We start from the raw sequence: 16,263 nt of genomic DNA, 5'->3' as shown, positions 1-16,263 counted from the left end.
CAGTATAAATTTTAAAAGTAGTATAATTATGAAAGTCTTGTTTTTTATGTTTCTACATGAGAACTTAATCAAAATCCACCTAATAGAATAAAAGATATGGACATGAGACAATCACTCAAGCTCCACATAGTGATTTTTAAATGTAATTAAAATATCTGTAATGTGACATTAGCCCATGGAGAGACCTCATAAAATAAATGTAGTTTCACATAAAATATGTATACCTTTGTTTACTCCACTATTGCCAGGTATCTTTCTCTGAACCTACAACAAATGTTTCCTGCTTGGGACGTGATCTTAAACAGACCTTATTTGAAAAGAAAAAACTGCTAGATACTTTGTCCCTACTTTCCCTTCAAAGATCTAGATTATTTAATTATCAGTTCTGAAAATTAGTGGTTGGCTTACATTAGTACAAAATCTAGGAAGTTTTAGCATAACAAGATAGCACCAGCAACTTTTCCATTTACAAGTGGTCCTACTTTCCAAGTACATAGATGCTCACACCAGAATGCTCCACACACAAGGGCATATCACGAGGGTGTGTGCATAGACATACATATGCTGGTCAGTCCAGCCCAAGGGAGCAGCAGGAACACATGGCCAGAGCAGGCGGAAAGGAAAAGGACAACAGCCCAAACTTCAGTCAAACTTAGTCGTGGTAAAACACCCTCTCGTAATTGTGGCTGCTTTTCTGCAACCCCAGGCCATTCGCACTTTTTCTCGAAGTGGTCTGATGAGTTTTGTGGTAGCACAAAGAAGAGTGGAGGACAGCATGACTAGGGGAGTGGGGACAGTGGAGACAGTAACAGCCACTGAGTGGGCTTATGCCACACAGAAAAACCTGGATACATCCACAGCAGAGGAGGAGGAAGAATTGCAGTTTAGGGTTGTAATCTGGATATCTGAGTGCAGGAGAACATACCCAGTCCAGGAGTCAGGCTCTAGCTGCCCAAGGAAGGGAAGGGATGCTTACGTTAGTGAAGCCACAAGACTGCTGCCTTGGTGAGAAATAAAACCGATTGTTAACAAAGCAAGCAGGTGATGTGATTATGGATCACATTGTCTATGATCTCTCTGTTTACTGAGGTAGTGAATAAGGCATTTTGCCATCATAGGAGCTGGATTTTCAGAACTGACTGCTTACCTTGCTGCTGCATAGCTTTGCTGTACTAAGCAGGTCCTTAAGCATTGTCACATTAATTGCAGTTTAGCCATCAGGCTTGTAAACAGGTTCAGGAGGAGGTTAAGGATGCCATTATGCACTAATTTGAGCTGGTCAAATCAGGGCTTCCAGGGTCTCACCTCCTCCTCCAGCCCCATCTCATCTCTTTTACTGCCCTGGCATTTGTACAGCCATGCATTAAGTCAGTTCAGAGAGAAAAGTAAACTTGAAATTAAGAAATTAGTTTTTCTGGCCAGTTCTTCCTTGAATCATTTCACCATATTGTCAGATAAATGCCAGTGCTCACTCAAGGGATGGAACAAAAACATCCAGGAAACAGCTCCCACAAATTAATTCAAACTGAATGATAACATATGCAGAGAGGAAAAATCCTTGGCAAGGTGTATTTTTAGGGAAAAAAGGAGAGCAGCTTTCACTTGAATTAAAGTAGATTATGAGTGGCTTTCATTCATTTCTTCATCTAAGTCTTTTTAAAGATTTGACACTTTATATCTTTAGATATTTAGGTACTAATATACAGATTCCTATTTTATATGAGTCTTTGATACTAGAATAACTTCCAGGTAACTTGCTTACAATGCAGACAATAGATCAGAGTGTTGATCTCTAAGCACCAGAACATTTTGTATACCTCAGTCAAGGCCCCTATATCCAGTATGTTCTCCAGAGCTTCCAAAGAATGAGAGCATGCCCTCACTGAAGGATAAAGATCTAGTCTTGTAGGAATTCAGAAAGAATGTTTCTTCCCAGGATTGGCAGTAGTCAACAAGGCTCTTTATACAGCCAAGTATGAAAGTGCAGTCTTTAATCCCAAAGGAGAGGATCCTTGTTGGCTTTTTTTAAAACAAAATCACGTGTGTGTTCCTTCATAATGACCATGCATAGCTGAAACATTTGCTGTGTTTTACTGTGCTTGAATGAAGTTTTACATTTCCTAGTAAACATAGCAAAGCCCTATTTTTCTGCATAGAACTGACAGAGCTGCATACTAAGACATTTTCCCTCCCTCATGAGATTACATGCACACCCTCAGCACCATGTCATAAAGACAGGGAATTACAAGGGTTTATTTTACCTTTCACTCCATAATAATTACTCAACCATCTTCAGGAACAGCATTGTCTCTTTCAGAAATCAAAATCCATCCATTGCTTTCCAGATCTAAACCATAATTACTAGAGATATTTTTAGGCTTAAGTCCCATCTTCCTATTCAGCTTGACGATACTTTAATTACATCCTGACAAGGTGCAGGAATCAAGAGCTGCAGGCTAAATTGTGGCACCAGTTGTAGTCCATTCTCAGGCACACGTGGGTGTTCATGTAAGGATTTGTTCCTCCCAGAGAGCCCCTTTCTTGCTTGCAAAGAGAAACAAGAAACCCTCCTCTTCCCCAGTTGCTCTCTGCCTTATGGAGCCCAGTGCAGGCAGACTGAGCTCTGGTTATAAAGACCACTGAAAGCATCACTTGTATCATCTGTAAAATATGTTTCACTTTTTTCTCTTGTATGTACTTGGCTCTGAAAAATATGTCTTCATACACAAGCTAATGTTAAGACAGAATTTAAATATGCCCTTAAAGGGTTGTATTTCCACATTTTCAGTACCACATATGTATACCATACAGCAGCCAAAAGCTACCTCATGAATTTCAGCATGGCAAAGACTAACAATAGATTTTCTTCTCTTTCCTGTCACTTCGGACTTGGACACTCTTTAATCTTCTGTCTAGAACTGCCGTCTGTTTTCCTGTCCCTCTATGATAGTCTCACACTGCAGTGGTTTTCTATCTGTGTTTAAGAGAAGTGGATGCTTAGCCTTAAAGCTATAAATAAGCAGTGGGAGGATCAAGCCTGGCATTGCAGCTGTATCCTCTTCAGCTTTTCACTCTGACATATTCAGTGCCTCCATGGCCTGCTTTATCAAGAAATGGGATTCTTGTGCTACCTCCAGAGTGGACATCTGTGACTGCTTGCTGTTGTTATAACCACAGGCTCCCTCTAAAAGAAATTGCAGCCTGAGGCTTACAGAAATTTGTTCAATGTTAAGTATGCAGGGCTTTGGAGAAAGTAGATGGTGCATGTGGCATAAATATTTATTGAAATATTTTCTCTAAGTCATAAGTGGCTATTAATTGCATCAAACCCAAAGGAATAAGCTTTAATGGGAAGAAAATATCCACAGCTGGTTTTGAAGCAATGGATTATGAAGAGATAACTCAGGAAGATTCATTAATGCAGTCCAGCCATTAAAATAGGGATAGTCTAAAATATCAAGACCCATAAATCCACCAAGTAATTTGAGATAAGCGCCTTCTGAAGAGTAATTTGGACTAAATTTCAGACAGATTACTGCTAAAAGTGCTGGAGGGAAAGCAGTATAACACATCCTTATGACAACATACAAGGTATACCTAAAGAAGAATTGTGGCTGGGCTGGGAAGACACAGCAAAGTCACATCAAGACCTTATTTGGGTGAACCTGAGTGACTCACAGAAGATACACTGAGTTGTCTGCTTTTGGAAACACTCCATTAGGGCCTGCGAGGTCAGCAGTTGGAAAGTTCATCTCATATTAGATAGCAGTTGTGCAGCTAGTGGGAGAGTTTTTACACAGAATCTGAAAGGACTGATGTGTTTTATGGCCATCCCAATGAAAATACAGTGCAGGAACAGGAAAATGACTTTGTACACTCACAGCTACAGTCAGAAATTGTCGCTCTCTAATCATGCAAAGGACTGTACAACAGAAGGAAGGCTGGGACTTGATTTCAAGCTGATGTTTCCCCATTGCCTTGCATCCTGTTGTAAATTTGGTCTGAGAAACTGTCAGTGCAGTGGCATTGGTCCTACTTTGACAAGAATGGATTTTTTGATGGCTTCCAGTAGCCTGAACTCACTTTGGTGAGCTGTATAGCTGAGTACCTGTCATGAAGCCTTTTGAGTTATTTAGATTATAGTTCAGAAGATGTGCCTGAGCTGCTTCATATCCTCAGGTTATCACTATGTCCTGGGCTAGGGGTTATTTTCTTCACACTGGCAGGTATGAGGCTGTGTTTTGGATTTTTCTGAACAAAGGGTTGATACTACATAGGTGCTTTTGTTATTTCTGAGCAGTTCTGTATCATGAAGACCTTTTCACTTCTTTTAGTGGCCCCACCAGTGAGTTCCCAGGGGATGCGCAGGAAGCTGAGAGGGGACAAAGCTGGGACAGCAGACCCCAACTGACCCAAGGGATACTTCATAGCACATGCCATCATGCTTGGCATAAAAAGCAGGGGAAGAAGGAGGAAAGGGGGTACAGAAATTCTCCCACCTGTATAATAATACTGCCTCATACTTCCATTCATGTAAATCCTTTTGCAAGCAGCCACAGGGCATATCTAGTACTTCCAAACTAATATTTTAATTTCTACATTTCACAGCTGGTTCCTCTGCCAGAATCATTTTGGCAAGCATGGAAATTAATGCGAGACAAGCACTGTATCCAAATGCTAATGGATAATTAGCTCTGTCTTCCAGAAGCTTTTTTTTTAATTCTGAGTCACTATCAGGCTATTTTAAACACCTCATATAAGACATATTCCAGCTCAAGATCCTCTTTAACCATTTAAATATAAAAGTTCGAATTCTACTGTGCATGGAGGAGAGAGCTATATCCCTTACACCATTCCCTGTCTCCCATCTACTAAAAATTTGCACTGTGCATATTAGTTATAACTTCAAATGACTCCAGAAAGAAGTGATGAGAGCCAATGGCAGCAAAAATAAGTCACCAAAATTTAGTCAGTGAGGGAAAGGAAATTGTAGCCTAAAACCAAATATCTGCAACAGAAAAGCAACAACTGGTAATTTTCAGTTTCCTTATTTCTTATAATTTGGGGATCTCCATAAAAAGGAAATGTCCGTCCTTCTTTAGCAGGCATTTATCTCTGTGCTCAGGAAGGGAAACACTGGGAAATTACCTGATTACTTTCTTCTGTCCCTAGATAGCCCACTGTTCCAATAGCAAGGCAAGAAACAAAGTCCTGCCTGCTTCCCAAAACTTCTCAAAGCTGGAGCAACAGGAGGTAAAATGATAGTAATGATAAAAAAAAAATAAAAGAAGGTGGTAGAACACTAAAGAATAGTGCTTGAAACCCACAAATTTCAGCTTACAGTTTGTGAACAATTGGGATCTTTCTCTCCTAGAAACCATAGGAATGTGTCTTATCCTTTCCATGTTTTATAATGAAGGCGTCACAAGCCTCACAGCTCTGCATGAAGGCATTTTAAAGCAGCACACCATAAAACCAGAGGGAAGCTAAATGAAGATGACACATTAGGCATTATGAAACTATGCACAGGAAAGCCACGTGCACACACTCCTGGTTCAGATAATCCTTGTTTCCTCTTCATTAGCGTGTGTGTGACTGCACAGGTTTATCTTTAAATAGCTGAGAAATTTGTGAGTGGGACTGAGTGAGTGCAGAAACTGTCTGCCCCAGGCACTCATCTAATTGCCTGTTCCAGCTGAGGCTGCTGCTGCAGCAGCAGAGTTCCTGGTCAGCAAAATGAGCACTTGTTTGTTACACAGATGAACATGTAAGTCCCATGACAGTGGAAGAACTTCAAGAACATACCAGGGCTGAAAGTTCTTCTGCTTAGCTTTGTGTTCTTAGCATGAACTCGTAACTTCCACTGTAAGTCACATCTACCTGCAGTTGAGTGTTTTGCCATAGGTGTTTTCTTCTCCAGAGCTCAGGACCTTACATAGAAAAAAGGTATGTTCAGATGCCCTTTGTACTGAAATACCCACTGCAGCTGTCCAGACAACATGCACCCTGCCCCCTTTTGGTTTTTCACTATTTCATACTGGATCCTGGAACTCAGTAAATCAGACCTCAACTGGGACAAGACCTAAATCACTAAAAAACTACATGTAATTAGGCAAAACATTGTCCCTAATCAGCTGTGGGTTTGTGTGAATAAAAATAGTTTGACAAATTAGCTGAATGAGATTAAAATTAGTTAGATTAGTTTCTTTTCAAAAAGAATCAAGAGAATACCTAGGATTGCAGCTTCAGTAAAGATGCATAATTAGAGTTTCTGGTTGCCTGTTTACCAACAGAAATAATTTCAGGCTCAAGGAAAAGAGAAAATTGAAGTTGAGGGGAGTACAAATTGAGAAGAGGAGAAAAAAGAATTTCAAAGTTCATTTAAGGCTTTCTTTCTAATTATGCAGTGGCATTTGGGGTTTTGAGAGCATATATTTAAGATGTCAAATTAACTGACTTGAAGAATCTGTTTAATGTTACTGAACAACACATTCTGCAGGGACGGTAGGCATGGTGATTCATGACTTCATTTTCAAACATTTGTGGGATCCCAAATGGTGGCATTGAAGAAGACACTTTTTTTTTAATAGATGCTAACTCAAAGCAGTCCTCTAAAAATAGGCAGAGAGAAAGAGAGGACAAAACCAAAGTAATCCACTCTTCATGGAAAAGCAGATGGACCTACAGGGACCCTCCTTTCCAGGACAGATTTGGCAGCAGAGCCTCCCCCAGTGGCTCTGAGAGGCTTAAATAGAAAGACAGAGGGGTCCACTGTCTGGACAGAGCCACATTAAAGAATTTCCTACAACACCAGACTTCACCAGTGGAAGTTCAGCATGGGGCTTCAGCTTTTTTCAAGCCAAATTTTAAGCCTTGATGGTCTATGGGAAGCAGGTGAGAAGAACATAGAAGGCCAGAGGTTGGGTAGCATTGATAAGAAAGCAAACTCTGGCACCATCAGTGCTCAGAGTGAAAGAATGAAGAGCTGGTGCTTCTGCCCCACCAGTGTTCTTGCAACTCCTCTGCAGTTTGCAGGACCTGGTGTCTGATGTGCTTGACGTGCTGCAGAAAGCTCCCATTCTGTGTACTAGAGTTTAGATTTTCATTTCCGGTCAAGACACGTGGCCAAGGTCTCCATGCGACACTCTGTAGTTACTCTTGACCTTGCTGGATGATCTCTGTCTACTCTGATAATAGGCCAGAGGTTCCAGAGATAGAGTTCCTACAAGTTTCATGAATATATATGAAACTGGGAAATTTTAAGGGCACCAGCAGTGCTTGAACTCAAACCTTCCTTACTAAACAGAAACCAGACAGAGCCACACTCCCATAAACAGTCTACTGAGGGGAAAGCAGCAGCCAGAGCTTATACCTCAACATGCTGAAAAGCCTTAAGATGTTAAAACATAGGTAAGCAGGCTTTTCTAATCCCAGCACTCACATGGCCAGTTAGAAAACCAACTGTTTTCCAGACCAATTGATAAGCAGAACCACCTGTAATATTTCTTCTTTTCCAAGTAATCTTGCTGCTTCAGAACTCTACCTATTTATAACCTGTCTAACAGCTGGGGCAGAGCTGCCCTGCAATTTGAAGAGCATGCTTGAGCAGACACATGCTATACAAGTCTCCTTCAGCAGAAACAGAGGTCAGTCCCAAAAGGTTTAGTTTAAAATTACTGAAGCTATCATTGGCAACCATATGTTGTTATCTTTATTATAGAACTTTAGTCAGAAATTATGAAAAGAGAGATTGGTGAGCCACAGCATGAACAAAGCCCTCAGTGAGCAACTGAGCTGCTGTAGCTGGGCAATTAGCCTTTTGTTTGAAGCCTGCCATTTAAAGGGGACATACAGAGCAGAGGGGATCACTGCTGTGCTGGGATAACCCACAGCTCTGACAATCTGGCACTGCCGTTTCTGGTTTTGTGCTTCCATGTTACTGTTTTCCTGCCATCTCTTATCTTCATTGGCTTTTGTGTAGCTGAACTAGTGTGGGTTAGTAGATTTAAGGCTCTGTTTAGAGACTACGAATTGCTGAATTTGGAGGCTCTGCCATGTGTTGTGAACTCCACGTTTAGAACAGGTTTATTATCTTCTGAATTGCAGTGGAAACCACTAGCTAGTTGGTTCTAAGAGTTTGTTTTATAGTGAAAGAAAATCTCTGAAGAACAAAATGCTTCAATCACAGAATATATGGATTTATTTATTTAAGTTAATCTAGAGATTTCTACATGGTGACTTGTAGACATTGACAGTAAAGTGCATGGAGGTAAAAACTGTCACCAAACTGTGTCCATTGCAAAGATGCAATTTCTGTTGCTGCACCAGTGGTTAGCTGTAGCTGGATCTTTTTTGTGCTGAATGCAAATACTGTGAAGAAAAGGAGGAAACATTCCTTTTCAAGGGGAGAAAACACAATGGTCTTGGTTTTAAAATTTAACTTTATGACCCAGGAAGTGAGAAGAAGCAGTGGGGCCAGAATGGGCCTGGTGAGGAGAAGGAGAAGTTGAGAAAATTATCTAGACGAGTTAGATTTTACAATCCAGATTTTCATTCTTGATGTTTATATTGATGCATATTTATCGTACAACTGAGCTCTGTCAAAACGCATCATCAGGCCTCGTTCCCTTCCTTAGTTCTCACCTCATTTTCACAAAAGCAGAGAAAAGTTACAGAATTACGTGCTTTTACTATAGAAGGATGTCACTAACCAGAGGAGAAAATGGGCCTGTTTTTCTTCTAGAGACAATAGTTTAAGATCCACTGGATCCAGCCCTGAAATGTTTTCAACGCAAGGGTTTGAGTAGATAATTACTTGGAGAGGCTTCAGGATGTATGACAACCATGGAACTGCTGTTTTTTCCTACTGCCCTGCAAAATGTCACCTCTCCATTCCTTCTTCCCCATCTGTAGTCCAGAACAAAGCCACCTAAGCCCAAGGGACAGTGAGACACAGCAGACCTGCCCCTCTGTGTGCAAAGCAGTACAAAAATGTGATACTTGATCTGAACTCTTATGCACACTGACATACATAAAAAGGAACAGGGGGGAGCACGTTGTAGAGGCAAGGAAGAAACTAGGTCAGTTCAAAAAGCAAAACAACCAAACCAAAAACCTCCCACTCCCCAAAACCCCAAATCACTGTTCCAGATATTGCTGTTTCAACTTCTGATCTAATATCTTATATCTAGTTGTATAATTCACAATTTACTCCTTCTATCCAGCTGATAGATACAAGTTATGCTTTGGTAATACCTGCTTGTTCAGATGCCACAGTGACCTGGAGCAGGTGGAACTTGAGTCATCATTCTCTCATACTCACTACTATGGAATATTTTCACTTGACATCTTTGTTTAGCAAAATCATTTGCATTTTTATAATTAGGCTTAGCAGCATTTACTGCCTCATCTTTTTCAAGTACTGAAAAATCCTGTAGAGCACCACAGAACAGTTTGACGTGCATAGATAAGCAGAATGGATTTAAGGACTTAGAACGCTTTAATCTTGTTTTTTGCTTCTACATGACATACAAATGTCTTTGAGAAAAATAATTGATTTTTATACTAGTTCAGAGCAATGCTGTACCAAATGAAACTATCTAGGTGTGTTTTAAAAAACCACTAAGCAAATACTCAACTGTCCCAGAAATCTGAGCGTTCATTTAGTAATGCACCATCAGTGTTCTCTTCTCTGTAAATCAAACACATCGTAATACTTTCCCGCTTCAGTTGCTTATAGGATTAAAGAATTCTTCTGGTTGACTTTGCAGACTACAGGCAGTTACATTTCTTAGCTTACCAAGACTAGCCTGGGCAGAGACTGCCAAGGCAATTGGAATTCGGGACTGCAGGGAGTCAGTCTTTCACCTTGGTTTCACTGTTAAATAGCTTGTTTTTCCAAACCATTAAATATTTTATGGTTTTTGGTGCAGTTGTTTAGTGAGTGTATCTTGTAGTTAACAATTAAAAATTCATGGCATATTGGAAATTGAAAATTTCAACAACTTCCATGAAACCCTTTCCCTGGAAGTGTCTAAAATTTGAAAGTACTATTTTATAAAGTTTTATCTTTGTCCTTCTGGAGCAGCCTGGGCACTGATATATTGCTCCAGACTGTGCTGGTATTTGAGTAACAGGCATGAGCCTGCCCTGCTGAGCAGGAGATCAAAAGGTGAGGTGCAGGAGTGGCTTCTGAGCAACCCACAAACTGATTTCAAATAACCTGTACTTATTATTCAGATTAGGAACAAACCCTCCTTTAAAATATCATCTCCTGCAATGGTCTGATGGAACCATAATTGTTCCATACCAACATCTTCAAATGCAGGAAATGGAAAAAGTCAAGATTAACTAGAACAAGGCTAAATGGTGGTATCAATTATGGTTTATTGGTTTATGTCTATCATTGTTTTATTTGGACTGGCTTGAAATCAGATTTCTCAGCTTTGTTAACTGTCACAGTTATATTATCTAGTTCTCTGGGATTCTACTTGACATTTAAATGGGCATGGAAAGAAAGAAAATAATAAACTTAATAAGACCTATCAAAAAAAGTAATTTAAGAAGATTAATGCAGGCAAATAAGGTTTTACAGAAATGTACATTAATTCTGTAGCCTTGCACAAACAGTAATAGTTTCTATTCATTCTGCAGTAGAAACTCATTTTGATGACAGTCTATAAATTAAAATAGTGACAGAGGAAAAATGAACTTTGTAATGATAATGACAGCCATGCAAAGGGTAGAAATATTAAGCTGGATATTGCTTTTGGCCTTGATGGTTGCAAAGTCATTTACGTGAAGGAAGCTTTAAACTCAACATGTGCATATTTATTGGGGCAGTCACAGAGTCATTGATAACAAGAGTCCCATCAAAGGCAGTGGATTTGTGCAGGACCCCAAATTTCTGAAGATACAACACTGGGAGACTTCCACTCTCTAAAGCCTGAGTCACAGTGAAAACCTGAAAGCAGCTTTTCAGCACAGGAATCAGAATTATATTGTAAAAATCATACTGAGAATTGCAATCACACTGGCCTCAAGTGTCAGTTATTTAGTGAGGGTGCTCAAATGACCGAAGTCACAAGCCTCCAAAATCCATTTGAAATCAGCCTCCTTTCACACAAGTCCTACCAAATCTAGATGCTAAAAAAATTCCTAGGGTCTCCAAAATTATTAGCTAATGGGTAACTTTATGTGACTTTTTTGAACATTTATTTAGAAATCATCATTTCACAGCTGATTTTTTATCTTAAAAAAAAAGATACTTGAAACTCTATTTGGATTACTAATCAAGATTTAAGAAACTGCAAGTTTAAAGGGCAAAGAGGTCAATGCTTCAGGCTCCTTACAGAGAGGAGATATATAGATATTCACCCACATCTATATCTATATATTACAAAAAGTCAAGAGTTTTTATTTAGCCATCACATTAGCATAATTAAGTCAAGTGAAAATAAATGCAGGGTTCTGCTTGGGAGCTTTGCAGATCAGCATTTTGCTAACCATCAAAACAAATGGTCTTGTCATAGAGACTGGCTGTATTGCTAGAATCTGCTGGAAGAGGCATTTTATGGCATCCTAGTATAAGTCAAAAATATGTGAATGTTTCTCGTCAAAGAGACAAAACTCACAGCAAATATCTGGACAACATCTGGCATGTTGCCACCCCTTTAATGTTTTCTGTGGGTTACAGTTTGCTTTGGCTCAGAAACTTGGAGAAAAACTGTTTTTCCTTGGGCTTTTGCTGATTTCAGCTCCTAAGGGAGCCGTCACACAGCTGTGAAATAGTTCCCATTCCAGTGAGCGATGCCTTGGAGCAGCTCTGTTCTCTTACTGCTCTGTGGGGAAATTATGGGCATCTAAACTACCTTCTAAAGCCAGGACACTCAGGCTTAGGTCTAATAAAACTTTAGAGCAACTGTATTGTTTTTCTACTTTTGCAGAGATCAAATTAGGATGAGAATAGGATCAGAATTTCAAAACTGCCAACCTATCAGTTATTGCTAAGAGCAGAAATTATGGAGGTCAGAGATTCCACTAAATCCTTGAAACAACTGTCACAGCAATCTCAGGTGATATAAAATTCAATCACCCTCTTCACAAACACTGTCTTCACAGACCCAGTTTAAAAAAAGGAAAAAGTATTTAGAATAATAGTGTACAAGAAACAATACACACCCTGAGAACAAACAACACCTGCCCAAAATATGAAGGGGAAACAACACAGAAGTAAAATGCCAAGCCTTAATTCAAAGAATAATGCTAAGTAATCAGAACATCACTACATTAATGTAAGATGTCACTCACACTGGGCACAAGAAGCAAGGCAAGATGAAAATGAAGCATGGGCAGATATATGTTAATTTAAAAGTCATATTGGGAGACCTTCATCCCTGTATGACCCAAGCCAGGACAGAAGCCACAGCCAGCTGCCCTGACACAGCTTCCTTCCTGCTCCTGCCACTGACCTGGTCAGCAACAGCTGGGAGCATTTAAAGGGAACAAAGGAACTACTGAGGGCATCAGGGAAAGCCTGAAGTGTAAGGAATGTAGTTTGAACTTGCCTTTCCTGCTGTGGAGCCACAGTCACCACTGCAGTTCTCTGCCCTTGAGGACTGCATTCCTTTCAGTGCTTCAGCTGGCTTTGGATATAAAACTGCCTTCAATCCTGGGCTCAGTGGTCCACATGGTTGTGTCCCCCACATGTCCTCCCACTTCACTTCCCAGAGTACTTGTGTCACTGAGGTGCAAGGGACAGATATTATCCCAGTGAGAAGGAGGAACAAATGGATTTTCAGTTCAACCTCTTCCCTAAGAGGAAGCTGGAGGAGCTCAGGCTTCACAGGAGAAAAGGGACTGAGCATCTCAAAGCTGTTTCTGTTCTCAAAAGCTGCTGGAGCAGAGTGAGCCCAGCCTTCAGACAGCTCTGCTGAGTTAGTAGTTTGACACAGAAGAGGACTGAAAAACAAACATTTTCTTCTTAACTAAAGAAATAGTAGTTTGATAAAACCCCCACAAGCTAGGGCTTGCCTTAATTTCACCAAAAGCTGTAAGTTACTTTTTAGTACAAAGGAAGAGCCTTTCCCTGCTGTCAGGCATCGACAGAGATGACAGAGAGAAGCATTAGCACTTCCTAAAACACAGAAGAAAGGACTTGGGCAATCTCTTGTCCAGGGCCAATAGTACAGAGCTGAAACAGACTTCACCCTAGAGCAGACACTCTGGAAAAATATACACTTTTTAAAGAAATTACCGTTGGCATTGTGTCTCTGAGACGGTGTTTCTTTCTTACCATCAGTGTACTCTTTTATCTAGGGAATAATAAAATGCCAGTAATAACAACCTTGGTTAATCTAGCTGAAGTGAAAGCAATAGGGAAAATATAGACAATCATATATGCCTTTGTTTGTCATTCACCTGTTGGGCAGTATCAGTACTCCAAAGAACAAAAACAAATTACTTTACTCTTCCTAAGTGAGACAACTTGTAGCTTTCAGCAAGTAAAATATACTGTGTATATAGTACATTATATCATTAAATGTTTAATAAAAATATCATATATAGTTCTTTTAAAAAGTGAGGTGTCTGCATTGTTCCTACACCAACTGAAGAGCAGATTTCAGAACTTGAAATCATTGACCTAGAGAATTTACCCATAGACCTATTTCCAGTCACAGAAATTATCGTGCAAAATAGGAAAGGAAAAGAAAAGGAAAAGCAAAGTTTCTCTATCTGCTTTTTATATGATCCAGGACTTCAAGATGAAAGTTAGTGATGATAACTTTCCTGGTACTGTCCCAGTAGAAATGCTTGGAAAATTTGAGGAGGAGACCTGGGGATCAGAGCCCAATTTGTGCTGTTCATGTGTATTAAAAGGTGTGTGGACATGTAACATACTGCTTTGTGCCAGTATTGAGACTGGATTTGAGGGCAGTGATACATGGTCAACACGAGAGCTTGAGCAAATGGGATTTCTACACTTGGAAAGCTGAACCAAAAGTAGATACTGGCTTCTAACAGGGAAGTTGTGGGTGACCATCTCACCATGTAAAACCAGAACTTGGGTGGTGGGTTTTTTTCCTTTTTGTGTTATGTAACACCATTTTGGTGTTTTCTCCCTCCAAAATAAATACTTCCTAAGCCAGAAAAAAGGAAATATCTTGAAGTTTCTGCATGGCTTCCAGACAGTAGCTCAGTACGAGTGAAAAGTGGACACACTTTGGAACTAAAAAGATATTTGTGGGAAGTCAAGGATGTGAAAGAAGAAGTGTATGGGAAAGGACTAACACTTAAAGATATTATCATGAGGAGGAGGTTAGGTTACAGCTGAACTAACCTGCATCTGATACAAAGAACAAAAAATTAGATTTAAATTGAGGCTAACAAATACTGACTTGGCCTTGGCTCTTTCTTCATAATCTATGCAATATTTGCCTCCTAAAGATCATTAATTGTTCTGTAGTGTTGCTTCACCTTGTTTTGATGGAGGTGTCTCTGATAATTACTAAAAGTTCATCAAGCAATGCAGTCCAATGAGAGCTGAAATCTTGTATTTTGTAAGCAGAGAACAGTGAGAGATTTTTCAGATAGATCATTTTCTCTTTGAGCACCTGTGGTGAAGTCTCTCCAACAAAAATATCCTCACAGTGAACTTCCTAGAAGGAAGCAGTAGTGTAGAGCATGCCAGGAGGGAACTGGAGAGTTAATTTATGGTTACAGAACAGACCAAGTCCTTCCTGCCTCCTGCTCAAACCAAACAGCAAAAGAGATAAAGCAAGTTTTTGTCTTTCACCACTGTAAAACTACTTTTGTTTAAAACTCCCTATAATTAAAACTGCAAAATCCAGAGAACAGCAGAATGCTAAAAGACTGCACTGACAGTGTAATAAATCAACATCCATGTGAATTTGGTAAGTGTATTTGGAAACTGGATTCAGTACTGCCATAGGTTTTATAATTCAAATTCACTGTGTTCTGAAAATAAATTAAAAAAATAAATGTAAGAAAGACAATCTGACTTTAATACTTCCTATTCCTGCTTACACTGAGATTTCCATATTCCTGCTTGTACTGAGATTTCTCCTGCTGAGGCATTAGTGGTTTATATGCCATCCATGCCACATGAACCAGAGATGATTGTTTTGGCTGCTCAGAAAGGCCACGTCTTTAGGGTGGTGGTTGGTGTCACTGGTAGGAATGCCAGTGTATAGACCAGCAAGGACAGGTAACATTGCACCAACGTGCAGGTAACAAAGGCCAGAACAAGGTTTATCAGAGAATCAAGTGTTTGGCTGGAACATCCCTGCAGACACAACTGCTCCTGTGCAGCTTTCTCTCCAAAGCTTTCACCCAAAACCCAGTACAGAACTAGACCTTGCCACTCTGGCACGGGAGCTTGAAAACAAAGCTCCTCAGTGTCAGCCCTACCTTCATGAAGGTGAACATGCTTGAGAGGACTCGAAACTGGCCGCATACCTTGCAGCACTCCTCCCCCTGTTGCCAAATTCATGGTTGCCTGAGCAAACACTCTGTGCACCTACAGACTCATAACCCCTCGTGGGCATGGGGCAAGTCCATGTGAGTGTGAGGAACGTAATTTTATAATGCTTTTTAGTAACTAACTATATATGAAATGCATACACATCAAAACCCTGTGGAAAGTAAGAAAAATTTTGTCTGTATAATGAAACTGCAACATGTTTAGGACATTACATAACCACCACATTGTGTTGCTAGAGGGTATTTTTACTGTTTTATAGCTTAGACATTTTTATAACTATTTCTTAAAAGTTCACCAGATGACAGTGGCATATCCTGATTGTTGTCATTATCAGGCATAGAAATATTTTTGCTAAGATTGTAAAAAGGTTGGAAAACATGTTTGTAAATTCATATAAAGATGCGTTAAACTATTTGAAAGGGCAAAAAGCTTTCTTTTTTGGTGGAAGTTTTTTGGTTTACAATGGAAATACGGGCTGGATCTTTCCATCTGCTGTGATGGCTGTTATTGCAGATGGTCACAATCTGTACATATGGTATGTGCATATATAAACTGAAATCAGGGTTGTCTTGGGGTAAAAGCAGGCACACAACAGGAGCTCAGATGCCTAACAGAAGAATGTTGGTGAAAGAGATAATTTTCTAGGGGATATTAACATAGAATCAGGGAAAGAAGCATTTACTGTTCGGTGGGAAAGAAACAAAAAGAAACACTCAGCTTTTTTAAGTTAAATTCTGGATCTGCAATTTATTTGTAGCCAG

At 39.8% G+C, this 16,263-nt stretch overlaps 1 protein-coding gene across 4 annotated transcripts in view; it reads left to right on the top strand.

The window, feature by feature from the left end:
- SPHKAP (SPHK1 interactor, AKAP domain containing) overlaps window positions 1–16,263 on the top strand; it is a 66,190-nt gene that overhangs the window by 26,824 nt on the left and 23,103 nt on the right. The gene's annotated exons all lie outside the window — the stretch shown is intronic.

The sequence above is a fragment of the Pithys albifrons genome, chromosome 11, assembly GCF_047495875.1.
Source record: "Pithys albifrons albifrons isolate INPA30051 chromosome 11, PitAlb_v1, whole genome shotgun sequence".
NCBI classification, from domain to species: Eukaryota; Metazoa; Chordata; class Aves; order Passeriformes; family Thamnophilidae; genus Pithys; species Pithys albifrons.
Note: the sequence above shows the minus strand (reverse complement) of the source record. Positions and strands in the feature narration are given on the sequence as shown.